Genomic DNA, 16950 nt, shown 5'->3' on the forward strand with positions numbered 1-16950 from the left:
GCTGTTCAATATGATAAACAGCATGGAAGCAATGCATAGATTGGTTTGGGTGATGGTGGTTGACCCCTGCTTACAAGGCAGCGCTTGGGTGGGAGAATTACAGAACATGGCCAACCACTGTGTGACCGTATTTTGAAGCCTCAAAGCGATTGTCCATGTTTCTGTTCCCGGCTCTACGCTCCTCATGCGCTGCGCTGATGAAGGCATTACGTTGTTCATCTCCAGCCTGCAAGCACGTTTGTTGGCCCTGCCTGTGAGAGGTAGTCAAGGCTAGTTTTTCTACTAGACACTGAACATGCTCGATTTCTTCAGTCTTCATTGTGGCAATGGTTGCTGGTAAGAATTAAATTTGTTTTATAAAGTTAAGTGGTGAGTGTCAAGGAGACTTGATTTTATCGCGCATTGAATTGGTGTGTGTGCCACAGCAGCCTTAAATTTGCTAGGTTAGTTACTTCTGGCCTGACAAAGCAACACCCGTGGGCCCATATCTTAAGCTTTATCGTTGATGCTTTCCTCGGCCACTTGTTCTACAGTGCAGATACCTTACCAGAAATTGAGTTTTACAGAAAAATGAAGCCCGTACTACACGCTGCTCCCTTTTGGTACCTGGTTGGGACTCATGGCTCAGTGCTTCCTCATTACTGCTCCAGACACAAAAGTACAGGTCCCTATGTACACCCCACAAATAGGTTTAAAGCTGCAAAGCAGGTTCCTTATAATGCTTTTCAGCACTTTAGCGGGTGAAATAGAAAGTGAACCAGAGCAGCTTTAAATTGGTATTGTGCCCAGTCATTGCTTAGTTTGCCTGGGTTTAATTAACTCTAGTTTCTCTGCTTGGTGCGTAGCAGAGTCTCCTGTCTTAGAGATGTTCCAACCCCATCTGTATATACACCTTTACAATTACTTTCAATCTACTGTTGTGGCTGCAGCACGCTGAGGAAGGCCTTTGAACCATCTTCTGTGTGTCGTTGCAGCTTCTGAAATAGTCTTGAGGTTTAGCAACTTTAAATAGCTGTTCTTCGAGTCCCTTACATCCTTTTCCTATTTCTTTATCGGGTGCACATAGGGAACGCTTTGGCTACAACATAGGGGCTGTTTAATAGATTTGGACGAACCAAGAAAACTAAAAGGAGAGCTGAGCCATTAAAACATTTAGCATGTAAATGGTCCAGAAAACGCCCTGTAAAACATGGCACTTACAGATTGAAGACAAAATATTTAGTGAACGCCTTTGGTAAACCACAGGTTAGATTTTTTGAAACAAATTCTTTCATGCTTTTTAGAATAATGCTGTGATCAGTGTCTGGATTAAGGTGGACTGTCAGAGTAGTTTGTGGATCAGTCCAGAGTGTGTTGAAGTGGGCTTCACTGAGAGAGCACTGGCCTAGTTCGTAACAAGGATAAATGTGAAGATATTTCTGTTCTGGAATAATTAGTTGGTAACATACAACATACATTCAAAACATTAAATGGGATTAAGGCATCTTCTACGGAGAACCCTGTGCACCCACCATGGTAGTTCCATCCAGTTTTCTCAGGGCAGAAAGGCCCTGAACCATCCTTATATCAGTTTGTCATGCCCACTTCACTTGCTCCTTTGTCCCCAGTTTTTACACCCCACCACTTTGAAAAGTCAGCAGCCGCCATTGCCTCCACGTCTGCCTTCCATACACATGCGCCCATACCCAAGCGCATGATGATTGATTCACACTGAAACCAAGGATGATGCAATACATGTGAAATGCTTAATGCAAAAACACACCATAAATTACAAAGCAATAGCAGAAGATCCCAGGGGGGAACTGGGGTATGGGAGATAGGCCCCTGATGCAAAAAAATTGCTCAAGAGTCATGTCACCAAGGGAGAAACTGGACATATTAGAACCACTGAAGGCACAAACGGCGGACCACTGGACCTGGATATTAGAGACAGCCAGATCCAAGAGAAGACCATCCCTTTAAAAAATCCCAAACCTTGACTGGAGCACAAGAATCGGGAGCCACCCCCTTCTGGCACCTGGAGGCAAGGTTCTTTTAATGACGATTGTAAGATTTAAGGGTGGAAGGCCTACAAGACAACTGAATGCACTGGGCGACCTCCAGCCAACAAACCTGTGCCAATAAAGTCAACATTTCAAGTGCCAGACCTCCAACCAGAGTCGTAGGAGAGGGGAAGTTGAGAAGAGGCAGCCTCGATGGAGATGAACAAATGGGAAACCTCCAGTGTGGGCATGTTGCCAAATACTGAAGAAGGAGAAATCGCTGCACCCTGGAGCATCCTGGCATTACCAGCAGAACCTCAGCCCAATCCACCCGAAGTTTCCTGAGAACCCTGGGAATCAAGGGAAACTGGGGAAAAGGCAAATAGGAGACCAAAGCAACTATTGCCCAAGCAGTCCTAGCAGGGGATAGGCTACAAAACTGAGGGAGCAGGGCAGTCTCCTCTGAAACAAAAAGATACTGCCAGGGGCGGGCAAATCTGGAGCAAATCTGTGGAAACATATTAGATGACAGACACATGGGGAGTCCGCAGGCCCATTCTCCTTCTCCAGAAGTTTGACTGCCGAGCGAGAAAGGAGACTCCTCTTGGCCCACAGGTCTCAGCCACAATGATCCCACTCGCCCCCATCGTCAGGAACTTCAGCATGAGCATCGTCTCCTACACTGATTACAACCAGTTGATCCTTTCCCTGACCAAGAACACCTCTACAACCATGAAGAATTTCAGAGATGGGATGGAAGCAGTCGCCACCTGGCTGAGGGAGAGCTGCCTAAAGCTGAACTATGAAAAACCCAGATCTTCATCTTGGGACCATCCCCTTCAGCTGGGGATGACTCCTGGTGGCCCTCTACACTCTGCTGCACCCCACCTCAACAGAGCACACTAGAAACCTTAGCGTCATCGACTCAACGCTGACCAAGACCAGGCAGGTAAACTCCGTCATCTCCACCTGCTACCACACACTCTGACTCCTCCAAAAGATCTTCAGATGGATACTAACCGACTGCAGGAAAACTGTGACACATGCCCTAATCCCAAGCAGACTTGACTACGGCAACGCCCTCTGTGCTGGAACTTCCAAGAAGGACATAAACAAGCTGCAACCAATTTGCAACGCCGCTGCCAGACTCCTCCTAGACATCCCCCGCCGTGAACAAATCACTGAACACCTGAAGAACCCCCACTGGCTCACTGTCGGGAAGAGGATCAACTTCAAACTCCCTGTACACGTCTACAGATCCCTCCACAACAGCAGACCCATCTATCGCAACCACTGCATCACCTGGTACTCCCCGTCCAGACCTCTCTGGTTCCTCTGCTGGAGGAAGATCATTCTCATACCTGGCAGCTAAAGGTTGGAACACCTTACCACTGCACCTCAGACAGTCGCCAGCACTGCCTCAGTTCAAAAAGGACCTCAAGTCCTGGCTCTTCAGCTGATCTCTGAGGATCCTCCCTAGTGCTTTGAGAACCTATGGGTGAGTAGTGCGCTCTACAAATGATTGATTGATTGATTTATCTATCTTTTGGAAGAGGAGAAACAGGCCCTTCCGCATGCCATCCCATCCCGTTTGCTGTAGGCATGCACAAACTGGTTGTCCATCTGGACATTATCTGCCTGGTTCCGCAGGAGAGGAACAAACAAAAAAATGCCTGCCAAACCACCCTTAACTAGAAGCGGGACCATCTGCCCTGGGCCATGTAATCCCCAAGAACTGCACCCATCTTTTGGTGCTCGCATTGGTGGACAGGACCACCGACCGAGGAGATTGAAACCCCTGGAGAGTTGGTAAAGAGACAACTACCACTGTAGAGATTCCTGAATTTCTGGCGTAACAGGGATGAGAGAGTCGTTTCCTGAGGAGGCGGATCCTAGTGGTGTGAGGCATGAGGGGATACAAATGGAGACAGGCCCACAGGAGAATTTATAAAATGAAGGCCATCTCCCCCTGACTCCGCAGCCAGAGATGGACAGAAACCTGAGGTTTGGACAGAACTGAAGAGATGTTGGAATACAGTTAATTGTCTCTCAGGAGCAAGGACCACCATTCCCAGATCTATCCTGTTGAGTGCCCAATGAATTTCAGGGACTGAGAGGGTTGCAGAGAGGACATCTTGAGGCTGATGAGAAATCCAAAATCTTTCAGAAGACAGCAAACCTGCAGCACCTCCTCTGTTGCCGTATTAAAAGGAGAGGCAATCAGCCAGTGATCCAGGTGAGGGTATATTTGAATACCCCGAAAATGAAGAATATCTACCCGGGTGCAAGAGTTTTGTAAAAACCCTTGCTGCCATTGAAAGACTGAAAGGAAGCACCTAGAATTGGTAATGCCTTGTGTCGACTGGCAAAGCAAAGAAACTTCTGATCTGCCAGATGGCTGGTAACGTGTAGGTATGCATCCATTAGGTCTAGGGACTCCAGGAAGCTCCACTGATGAACTAGCTGAAGGAATGGCTGTAGCTTCACCATCTTGGAGTGCTCACGAGATCTAAGTCTGGACAGTATTCGCCCAAGGCTTTCTGCACAAGAAACAGGATGCAATAATGACCCAGTCCCCTCTTCTGGGGAGGAACCTCGATTACTGCAGCTTTCTTCAAAAGAGGTCGAACACCTTCCAGCAATGCGGCTCGCTTCACATGGTCCCGAAGCAGAGGAGTCTTCTTGAAAACGTAAGCAGGGTGAGATGAAAATTTGATTCAGTAATGTGAGGATGCCGTCTGAACTGCCCAGGCATCCGATAGTCCGTGCTGCTGGTGACAGAAGGCATGGATAGTCACTGCTTTAGAGAAGGAGTGGATGAGGCCACAACAGACTGAGACCAGGCATTGTCTCCTCCAAGGGCCCCCTGGCCACAACCCCTGCCTCAAAAGGGTTGGCTAGTACCCTTAACCTGAGGATGGACAAAAACACAACAATACCCAAAACCTTTCCCACTGGATGGAGGGTGAACAGAAGCAACCAGCTTCCTATCTTCCGTCGACTGCTTCACCATCTCCTCAAGTTGGGACCCAAACATCTTCGAACCCTCAAAAGGCAACTTCAGGAGGACAGAGCTTTGTTAGGCCATCATCCAGATATGGCATTGTGCTGCAATAGATGCACCTGATGCTGCAGCAGTGGAGCACAAATTGTCGAAAGAAATGTCAGACAAATAGCAAACCTGAAGTTCCATCAAGGTCAACAGAGAGGTTGTGCCCCCCGCTTCACTCATCTGCTAAGCCAAAGTCTGAAAATCCTTCAAGAGGGACTGTACCATGTATTTAGTATAAGCTATTGCCCTGATGTAGAAATTGGAGGTCGAAAAGACCTCTTTACTACCCCCTACGCCTTCTTACCTGCAGGGTCAGAGGGAAGGGTGTCATCAGAAAGCACAATGCGTTGTGAGGATAGACCAGCCATCAGGTTATTGACCTTGACAGAATGCGGGAATTTCACTGAAAACCCCTCCAAGGCATAAGGCTTGCTGAGGAAACAAGGAAATGTAGGCTTATCAATGTCCTTTCACTCAAGAGAGAGCACTTTGCATACCATACTATGCAATGGCAAGGACTCTGGGTGAGGGCGCTGCTACTGGGTAAAAAAATCCTCTTACAATTCTTCTTCCACAGGAGTAGGAAATCCCAGATTATACCGAACACAGAAAAGAGATTAGAGAGCTCAGCCCCCTGCACAAATCAACACCACCTTCGTTCATTCTCACCTGGATCCTCTATGCCATCATCGGGATTAGGCCTTGGCACCTTAGCAGGTGGCCCTTCCACCTCCCTGGCCCTGAACGCAGCATCAGTGATTAAGAGACGCAAAGTAGGCACCTCCATAGAGCTACACGTTGCAGTCTCCATTCTGCCAAAACGCCACCAGGGACGTTTCCTGCATCGTCCCTGTTTCTAAGGAAACCAACTCTTGTGCCTCCTGAGATACCGCTGTAGCTGCTGGCATGCAAGAAACACCCATAGAAATGAAAAACTGCCCCAAATGTGTGGCTGCCACTCAAAGCCAAATGCTTCACAGCTGCAGAGGAGCTGCACGCTACGTGGAGCTGACATGCAGAGAACGCCCGTGTATGGGCCATGGACCCACAGGGGAGGAAAGCGGGTGAAAGGACGCTCATTGTCACAGCCCAGCACACATGGACTGACACCTGCTGTGCATAGCAGTTAGTACCCCTACAATGTCAGACTGATGGAGCAAGTCCCATGGTGAGGGAAAACATAAGATAAGTAAACAAAGCATGATTCTACCTTACAGCTTGACCTCACTAGAAAACAGTTCTGCAGTACAGAAAGAAAAAGACTGTCTTGGTGACATACCTACCCTTTATGCATGCTGGGTATTCTGAAGCATATTGGAGGAAGTATCTTGCCCTCAGGTGATAGGTTCTGGGGAGCAGGCGAAATGCTTACGTGTAAGGAATGGGACGGTATGATGGACATGGCGGTAATAGTCCCTTGTAGGCAATTCATTGCGGGCACTCGATTAGTAGAAGGAGGATACACCTAAATAACCAATGACATTTGGTGAGATATGAATACTCCACGGGGCTGAGCCAAGACATGATTGATGAACTCTCAAGACAGTTGCTCAAAAAGAGTGGTAAATAAAGTCAAGGCTGAAAGGGGCAGATCCAAAGGCACTCTATGTATTGATATCAACAGGTCTGTTTGCAGCTATGCTGTCAAACACCAGACCTACGAATATGTAAATTGTGAGCAAGGGCATGATCTTATCAGTAGAGCTATATTAACCCCACACTATGATCTTAGCTTTGGTTGCAGCTTCTAAGCAAGTTTGGTTTAAGCCACATCAAGGACATTTACACTGATTGGCTGGACTACAAGGGGACTAAGTAGTAATTTATTCACTCTTAGCACTAGTACATATGACTAGCTGAGCTCAAATTGTTCCTGCCACTGCTTTCACCCCGCGCTTTCCACCATCGTTCCACTGTGTTAAATGCCCCCACTAAACGTGGTAATGTGGTATTAATGCATACAGAACTGAGGCAAAATTGTTTGAAATTATTACTTCCTTTATTTACCACCACCAATGCATAATGAGGGCACAAATCATACACAATGAGTGGAGCTAGTGTTATGCGTATTGTGTTGCTTTTGCACTCATTTTTACCAGTAGTATCTTTTTGTGACCCTTTTATTACAGCCCATTAAGCTTTTCAATATTGCGGTTTTGTTTTTCTTGAGTTTATTACAAGTGCCATAGAGATAGGGGTGGGATAATTATTGCTCCTGGTGAAATTGAAGACCCCAGGGTTTAGAATTTATCGGGTGCTCAATTATACACTTGAGGAATTTCCCAGTTGGGAGTCCTGTTCGTGAGAATGGGGCACAATATGTAGATTTTTTGTGCTTTCCACAACAAAATCCGCATGTTCTGGTGTTAATCGGGATGTGTTCCCCATGTATACTGCGGAAGGTTTCAATTTCTAAAGGGGGACCTAGAGAAAATTAAAGGGGGGAATAGGTCAGTGCACCTCTTAACTAGCAAGTGCGCTAAACTCCACACAATTTGTAATTTTGTTCCCTGCTCAAACAAGGTAATGAATAGAGGTAATAATTATTTGGCCCACTTGTAATCAGGACCTAAAAGTTTTCAAAATAGCAGCACAGTTGCACTCTAAGATCTTCCAGTGTGACTGTCATCAGTAACTATCTATCATCTTTTACAGAACCCTGCTCATTTGTTGCAGTTTTTCTGTGCAAGGCATTCTTCCCCTGTGGAAAGAGACATCATTGCAGCAGAAACAAAACACCAGAATAGGACAAAACCTTAATGTGTACGGTCTGCAGGAATGATTTGGTTATGGACATGGAAACAGTCAGTTGTTAGTGTGGCGTAACAAAACTTGAGAGGCCCTCCTGCAAAGTACATGGTACCTCCACCTTGGACTCACTCAGGAGCGCTCAGGCCAGGGTACAGTGCTGAGGGTGCCCCCTGGAGCTTAGGTCCCCCACCGCACCATGGCGGCTGTGGGGGCCTTTGTTACATCACTGAATGGTTAGGAAACAATGTGGGTACAGCAACTTCCAACAGGCAGGTCAGCATGTCGGGGTGATGTGCATGCCTCAAGGTTGGAAATTTCTTGCAGAGTCCAGTAGCACGTGCACCAAAAGCTTTTTATTGAGGGAGTTTAGGGCCACCTATGAGTCTGCGCCAAACCCCCACAGACAAAACCTAAATAGTCTCTGTGTTAAATTGGAGGTAGAAACTTCTTTAGTCTGGTCTCGTCCTGCTACATGCAGTACCAGCTGATTTACCTGAAGAAACCAGGTGGGCATGGGGAAAACTACCCCTGAAGAACATGCACATGATGGTTAATCCCAGGAGCTGAAGCACCAATGGGAGCGTGGTCTTTTATCTTTCTCCACTGTTGGGACAGCCAGTATTGTTTGATCGCGTGCTCAAGGGAGTAGCTCTTTTTGGTGCAGCAGGTGCAGTGACACTGGGGCCCACAGCCCTAGGGGGGGCATTGAACCCTGCCAATGCTGCATTTTACTACACCAACAGCAGCCAAAGGGGACATAGTCCTTGCCTGCGCTCGGGCCCATTGCATCATCGCTACAATATTGCGTGTCCTCCACTCACAGAACAAACTTCTTAATTGGAAGGTCATCCACTGTTCTTGTGAAGGCATCTTGATGTGGGCCTTTCATTTTAACAAATAACCTTATGCCAATCTGCTACAAATTCGATATGTTGTCAATTCCTCTTCTTCAAACTTGTTTCTAGTTTTTACAAAGCAACGTCCAGCAGAAAGGTGGGTGTGTGCCTAAATAGAGAAGGACTCAGAATAATGAATTCATGCAATTGGGATATTATTCTGTGAGGTTTTTTTGGGTGGGGGGTGTGTTTTTGGTTTGCATGTATCAACCTCCTCCCTGAAAGTTCACTGCCAGATAGAAATAAAAAAAAAGTAAAAACGATAATTATATTGCCAATCCAAGAATATTAATTTTCAGGACAGTTTACACAGTATGAGATCTCTTTTTTAACATTTGAGATTATGCATCCTCTGTGCAAGTAAGCATGAAATTCAAAATTCCAGGCGGATAAATAAAATTAGAGTTTTTCTCTGAACACAGAAATGAGTGGTCTGCTGTTTAATTTATAACACATGCTTTCTGTACTTCTTAGGCTGGTGCACCAACATGTATTGCGCTCCTGCTTTGCGGGAGGGGAGAGGCTTCATGATTAAAAAGACGTGTGTGTTTTTTTAGAGTATTTACTAGTGCAGTTTTGCCCATTTGCACTCTTGTAATTAGGTACTGTCGTTATCCAACTCATTTTTTTAAGCTTATGAAATCGACTTCAGAAGGATGAAGGGCTGATGCCTTCTGTTGGAATTCAACTGTGGCCTGCAACAGATCTCCAGAAGGAATGCTTGACTAGCAGCTTTTGCAAAATCTGCCCCTGATCAACAGCAGCAAAAAAACACTCACGTTCCAGCGTTAGAAATCTGACGCAATGCCTGATAGTCCATCTGCCAGGTTCCATGTGAAAATATTTATGAAACATATAGAGAGCGATTTGGAAATTCACAGTAACATAATGTCTGTCGAGCCCCAGCAGATCTCCTGTGTGGGAATGTTTCTGCATTAATTAGCTGATCCCTTCTACTAAAGTGGTGCCTAACCTTTTGACTTCCGTGGACCTCCACTTTATCATTACTGGAACTCGGGGACCCCCACTGAATCATTATTGGAATTCAGGGACCCCCCTCCCCCACTGAGTCATTACTGAAAGCTGGGGACCTAATCTGTTAATATTATTTTATTTTCTAAGCAGCCACGAACCCCGTGAGGAGGCTTTGTGGACCCCCAGGGGTCCTCGGACCACAGGTTGGGAACCAATGTTCTACTGCATTGCTTCGTAAATTCTGCAGGTACTAACCCCACGGATGCCAGGGAGTCCGCAGATTTTACATTATATCTCTCCTAAACATCACAAGCCCAGAGTCTGCAGAAAAGGATCTAAAAAAAGGTGACATCAGAATATTAAGCACACATAAATATCCCTCTACAGAAATTTCAACTCGTTTTAAACTCCTGTATCTGACCTAAGCTGCTAATTACTAGGGGTGGGCATAACTCTCATAATTCACTGTAGCGCAAGCACACAGATTTACCCATAAATTCTGTGAGATTACGCATAATTACATAACGGGTAATTCTGCCTTTAGCACTATTTCTTAAAGCAAGAATGCCCCCTCGCACCCAAAATGGACGTGACACTGCATTTTGCACTACGAATTATTGCTGAATGGAGCAGAGTACAAATAGCAAAGGTGAGCAGCCCTTGTACTGGCTAAATATGCTCATGGGGTACAGTGTTCCCCCAACCTACTCCCTCAGCATTTAGCACTATTTTCTTATCACATAATGTCCCCTCACATACAAAATGGATGCTAGAAAGCATTTTGTGCTAAGAAATCCTGCTAATTGTGCTGTTAAGGTCAGAATTGTCCCCCAGTTTATGTATAGCTCTATTTTCTGACTGTAAAATGTACCCGCTTAATGCAGCAGAACACATATAGCAAGCACGAGCAGCAACTCACAGTCTCTATATGTGGTTTCGTGGTAGGTTTGTTTTCCACCAAATTACTCTTAGTTACGTGTTTAGGCATAATTCCTTTATTATCAGTAATTCCACTTCAAAGGGTAACATGGAATTACTGCAATTACTCCAGCACAATTAAAATTACATCCAAGCTCACTAATCACCTATTGTAGGAATTTGTAGCACACCTGATTCATCGCATTATGTACGAGCTAACAATTCTGTGGCCTATTTAGGCCTTGTCAGTGAGGTATAGCTTGAGTTCTGTTGCACATTGAGCACAGGGCCCACATCAGGGCACGCCTATCACACTTAAAGTGTTGCACCGAGAAAAACAAAAAGTGATTGACGGAATGCTTGAATTAATTTCATCCTTTTGGAATTAAAAAGTGAAAGATGACGTAGGCATTTTCCTCTAACCAATAATTCAAAAATTGCATAAAGTAGGCATGCCACTGGTTCGGTAAATCAAGCAGTTTCAATTTTATTTCTGAAATACTTATTGTGCTTAATTTTATTTCTGCTGTTTGCCCTTACCCCCTCCCACTGCAGAGGCCATGTGAAATGGGGCATTTTGGTCCTCTTTGCCAACCTTACTCTACCACTTTCACCTGTACAGGGCTAACTGCTTCTGTAAGATAAGGTCTCAGCACCCAGTGGCACTAGATGACTGCAAAAGGTTTAAAAAAATAAAAATGTTTCTCCAGAGTATGCAGAAACGCTTGAGGATACAAATTTTATTTTGCCTCCAGCACTGAAAACTCTTGCGCCATTCCTGATCTTGGAATGTGCAGGGATTACCATGGATGTGCAGGTATTTGTTAGGTAAACATCGGGTTGGACTGGGTACTGGCCCAATGATCTCTCTCTCTTTCTCTCCTAGTTGTATTTCTTAGTGCAGTGCATCCTATAAGACATGCCATTCATTCATTCATTCAAACATGGCCAAATTAGTTTGAGATTGGTGTGTGTTTACCTAATTTGTATTCTTCTACATAACTGCTCACGTAAAACCCCTGGAGCTTGGCACTAGCGTAAACTATAAAAAGTAAAAAGACACTCCATATGCCTATATCAAGTATTCATTATGAGCCTTAGCATCAATCCCGCTTTGTTCAACCATTGTAAACAAAGCAGTGCTTACTTTGTGCCTGTGATTGCAGATGGTGGACACCAGCGGCTGTATGATGAATATGCCGCTCTTTCGCTGTTTGCACCATGACCCACCTTTCAAAAGGTGTACCGGGAGCAAACAGGATGTGCGCCATATTACTAAGAATACACTGTCTCTAGGGCAGACGCGAACTTGCTTTATAAAAGCTACTCCGTGTTTCACAGGGCATGTGGCGTACTGCCCGCACTTTCAAGAGGGGAGAGAGATCCCCTCGTGGGCAGGTGCACGAGCCTGCATATGGGCATCTGGGGGTGCCATGGGACCCCTCCCTCCTGCCTTTACGATGCATACTGAAAGTTCACCATCCTTTTGTGGCACACTTTCAGTATGCCCCCTATAGAAGGGTGACCAGATTTTGAAAATAAAGACCAGGACAGGTCAGACATAAAAGTAAGACTAAAGCACTTAGGCCCATAGTTATACTTTTTTAGCACTGCATTTGCATCTTTTTTTTACGCAAAAGCGGCGCAAATTTACAAAATGTAATTGTATTTTGTACGTTTGCACTGCTTTTGGGTCACAAAATGATGTCGGAACACCGGGACATTCCTCTAAAAACAGGGACTGTCTGGGGAAATCTGGGATGTCTGGTCACCCTATCCTATAGGCATGTTTGCCTCTGCACCCGCGTCCATAGTATGGAGCGGGTCCAAAGGCAAAGTGATTCCCTCATTTGCGTGGGGCCACATCCCTATACAAATGAGGATACACTCTCTCATGATAGCGCTGGTGCAACATGTGCGTCAGTGCTAGTGGTATTACAGAAAGGGACGCACAAGCATCTGCAGCACCCTTTGTCATAAAATTGTGCCACAGGGGTTCACAAAGCGAGTACACATGCCCGTTGTGCCACTGGGACACAATGTATAATACAGGCCCAGCACTTTTCTTGGGTTAACAGGCTTTATTTTTCCACATCAGACTTTGCCCAGCGAAAGGCAGGAAAGGGAAAAATAAGAGAAAGATTGGAATACTGCGGCAAAATGAAGAAGAAGGAATGACGAGGCACCAGCAACACTGAGATGAAGAGACAGGAAGTGTGGGGTGATAACAAAAATGGACATGAAGTGGAATGAAAACTAGGGAGCTTTGGTGTTCGTAGCCCCCATATTTGGCAGAGAACGTTTGGGATTCTGTAGTTTTATTTTAACACATTAGACTCTGAAGTGCAAAGTGTGCATAAAATACAATTTATGAATGTTTACTCTTGGAATGGCCTCAAGTTACTCATGCATGTCTGCCATTACCCATTTAATATAATTTACACATACACAAGCTAGGTCTTCTCAGGCATGAGTCTGGATTACTCCTGGTAAAGCAGCTATGAATCAGGCAATACTTGGCAGTATTAGAGTGTATCACTTGGCCCTAAAACTCTTAGGCCCATCTAGACCGTCATGGACAAAGGCCAGGTGCACTGTTCTCTGCAAGGGAATGTCCAGTGGTACGATGAACTTGTAGGTTCGGCTCCATAATTTGGAGACACCTTGACCATGGCTAGTTCCCACAGTAATCCGTTGCGGCATGGCTTGAGTCAATGCTTGTCCAACAGCTCTTCAGCACATGGAAGGAGAAATAGCAAACCTTAGACACGTGTTGTACAGTCCTTTTGGCCAACTACGAGGTTATATTGCAATACATTAAATATAATGTTTAATAAAAAAAGTTTTCTAGCTGCATTTCGCATATTAATTTGTATGCACTTCACCTATTTATTTTTTACTAATATGTTATATAATTTGAGGCTTTAATCGATCATTGTCTCCCCTGCCTGACCCCTCCTCCTAGGCTACCTAATAGTATACTTTTCATATTGCTCTCAGTCTCCTGTTCATTTATAAGTCAGATGGGTTGCAAACACAGGCCAGCGATGCACCTCCATAGCGTAAAATATTTCTGTTTTCCTGATTCACCAAGGTTCAGCACTTATAGTTTCCACGTCCAAGACACCATTCCCGCGCCCTTTCACAAGCATGGGTTTGTAATAAATGAGCAAGTGGTCTGCACACACCCTGAGTGGTGGGCTATCGAGTGTGCCTTTGTGAAGGACAGAATAGCATGGCAGTATAAGAAAACTGCAGACTGTAGTTCCATGAGGACAGACATCTGTGTGGTATAATGTGTTACTATCATGTCATCCTCTGCATGAGACATGAAGGGACATATTAACAACATGGAATTGAGAACCCTTGTGTAAACATGAAGACGCTGAGTAAGTACTTTACTGGAAAAGGCCTGTCCTCCTCTCTAGGTTCCCCAGGTAATGGGGGGGGGGAGAGGTTGGTGGGGGGGGGGGGGGGGAGAGAAGATGCGTGGGGGGGGGAGGTCGAGCGTTCCCGGCCACAGTCCATCTGCAAAGTGCTGTGTAAAAAGACAGCACTCTGTTAATGGATGTCTGGGGTTCACATGGTTGAAGGGGTGCTTAACCTTGTCCCCTGACACAGGCAGAATCTATATTATTTAGCAGATATACTGCATAGGCCACCGGCTCCACTGTATATCTGCTAAAATGAGGTTGTCAGGATGCTGATCAGTGCATCCCTGTGGCCGGCAGAAACCCACACACATCAGCAAAGGCGGGATCCGCGCCCACGTCCCAGCTGCCGGTGGGGCTGGGCTTCCGGTGCTATCAGAAGCTGGGAGAGGGCTCGAGGCGTGCCTTCCTCTCATCGGTCCTGCCCCTGCTGCCTGGCCCGGCTCCTCGCGGGGACACTAGACACCCGGCCACAGAATCTGCTCTGCGGCCGCCATGAAGGAATGGAGACCGGCGGGAGCGGAAGGAAGTGGATTAAACGCAGTGCTTTAAATGGGCCGGTACTGTCCGGTACTGAGTACCGGCACTTTTTTATTTTGAGAGGGAGAGTACCGGCACATCTCAAGAAAAACGCAATACTTTTAATTGGAGAGTACCGGCACTTCTCGGAAACACTTTAATTTTCCAATTTCAAGCACTGATTAAACGTACATTTCAAGTGCTGCTCCGACTGTGAGTGAGAGACTGAGTGAGCTTAAGACTAGTCGAGTGAGAAGGTTTTAGAGTAGGTGAGTGAGTGCCTGAGCGAAAGTGAGTGAATGTGTGAGAGAGTGACAGCATGAGTGTGTGAGAGTGTCTATTGAAGTGAGTGCATATGTGTGTGGTAGGAAGTGTGTGAGAGAGAATGAGTGTCAGAGCAAATGAGAGTGAATGAGTAAGAGTGAATGCGTGCAAGCATGAATTTGCCTGAGTGAGTTTGTGAACGTGTGAGTGCGTGAGTGATTGTGGGTGAATGTGTGTATGTGTAATTGAATGTGAGTGTGTGTGTGTGTGATTGTGTGCATGCGAGTGTGTGTGTGTTCTGCTTGCAATATGTGGCTCGTCTACGAACACAGTCGCTAATTATTAACGTGTGAGGCACCAATCGCAAAATGCTGGCCCTGGTACACTAGAGGTAATTCTCGGCATATGGGGATATTAATGGCAAAACGCTAGCCGAGGCATACTGAAGGTAGTTCTTACATTTAGGGGCATCCGTGCTTCAGGAGCACCCATAACAAATGTCTGCCTCTGACATTTTGTCCATGGCGCGCTTGAGTTAATTATGACACATTTTCACAAACTCCCGTTTTTACTACTTGAGCAGTTTTAAGCAAGAGCCCAAATATATGTATGTATATGAACAGGCAATGTACTGTGCAAAACATCGACTCCATCAACTACTGAGCTGTACACTGCCGAGCTATACTTTCACGTTTTTAATTGCGCAGTGCCATCTATTGGATTACTTTGGTAATGCACCTGTTTCATACATTTGACTCTCTGTTGCGACCCCATCCCCGATATCTGGCAGATCACGTTACAGAAAGCAGCTCGTTGGTCATATGATCATCCATATATTATTATAGTTAATATATAGATCTTGCCGCAATTTCTTTACTGACAAAGTGACTCGGGTAGTGACTAAGGTTCACATCCCGACCAGGCTTTAGTGATCGTCGATCGTACTGCATGGTTCTCTCCACGAACCACGGAAGCAGATACTGTTGGCCACTGACACCAGAACACACAGATTGGTTCCTGTAGTCTTCCTCTTCTGGTATACCCCACAATGCTGGGATCATGATGTCACCTGCTTTTCCTGGACAGTCACTCATTCTGCAGGGTTGGCATCCTCATTTTTAGTTGTTTTATTTGACATTGGTTAAGTGCAACAAATCACCCTCAAGAAGGTCTCTTGGCGCCGGTGAACCCCACATGAGTCAAAAATAAGAGTAACAGAATTTTAAAATTAAAAAAGTCAGGTTTTAAGGGATTTTAGAGCTAGATCAGAGCAAGAGCGTATGTGCAATGGTAGCTAGTTCCAATGTATGGGGGGGGGGGGGGGAATAAAAAAGAATGCCCCCACTAGCTGGACGTACAAATACTCCTTTCCTCTTTCAGCAGGCAGGCTGGTTTGTAGGTGCTTCAGGACAGATGAACAGGTCTTACAGCAATGGGTAGACAAGTGATTTCCTCTCAACTCTGGGATGCCGTCTGTCAGCCAGACATCAGCTCTGGCTGCAGAGCGGTACTCTGAGAGTTCTGTTGAGAACTGGCGACTCCTCCATTTGGGTGGAGGAGCATCGCCCCCCACCAGCAGCAGAAGTTGCAAACCTTTCACAAGGAAGGGATAATAAACATAGCTTATTGTCCCTTCCTTGTGAAAGGGGCATGGCCATGGGGTGGCGAGCAGTGAGGGGATTGCACTGTTCACTCCCCTGACTGCACATGTATGTTTGGCCGACCGTTGCGGCCCGGCCAAACATACATGTGCAGTAGGCTCTCTCCTGCCGAAAATACAGTTGCCAGGCTGGAGAGAGCCTGCACAGTCTCCCAGTCTGCCTGGGAGTGCCCTAACTGGGCGCTCCCAGCCAATCCTGTTGCTGCTCTGAGCAGCGTCAGGATTGGCAGCAGGGCAGGCTGGGACCCTGTGCCTGCACTGCAGGACTGAAGAGAGGAGCGGTGCGGCGAGAAGCAGCGCAGAGGTACGTTTATTATTATTATTTTTTTTAAATTAAAAATCCTTTACCACCACCCCCTCCCACCTCCACACCCACGTGCCTGTAGAGAACATGGGTCAGTGGGTTTCACTTTTATATGGTAAAAGCAGAAAAGAGATTTGCATCCACTGTCTGTAGTTTAAGAACCAGTTTGAGGTGGTTTTCACGTCAAGTGTCTTTTGA

The sequence above is a fragment of the Pleurodeles waltl genome, chromosome 11 (genome assembly GCF_031143425.1).
Source record: "Pleurodeles waltl isolate 20211129_DDA chromosome 11, aPleWal1.hap1.20221129, whole genome shotgun sequence".
Classification (NCBI taxonomy): Eukaryota; Metazoa; Chordata; class Amphibia; order Caudata; family Salamandridae; genus Pleurodeles; species Pleurodeles waltl.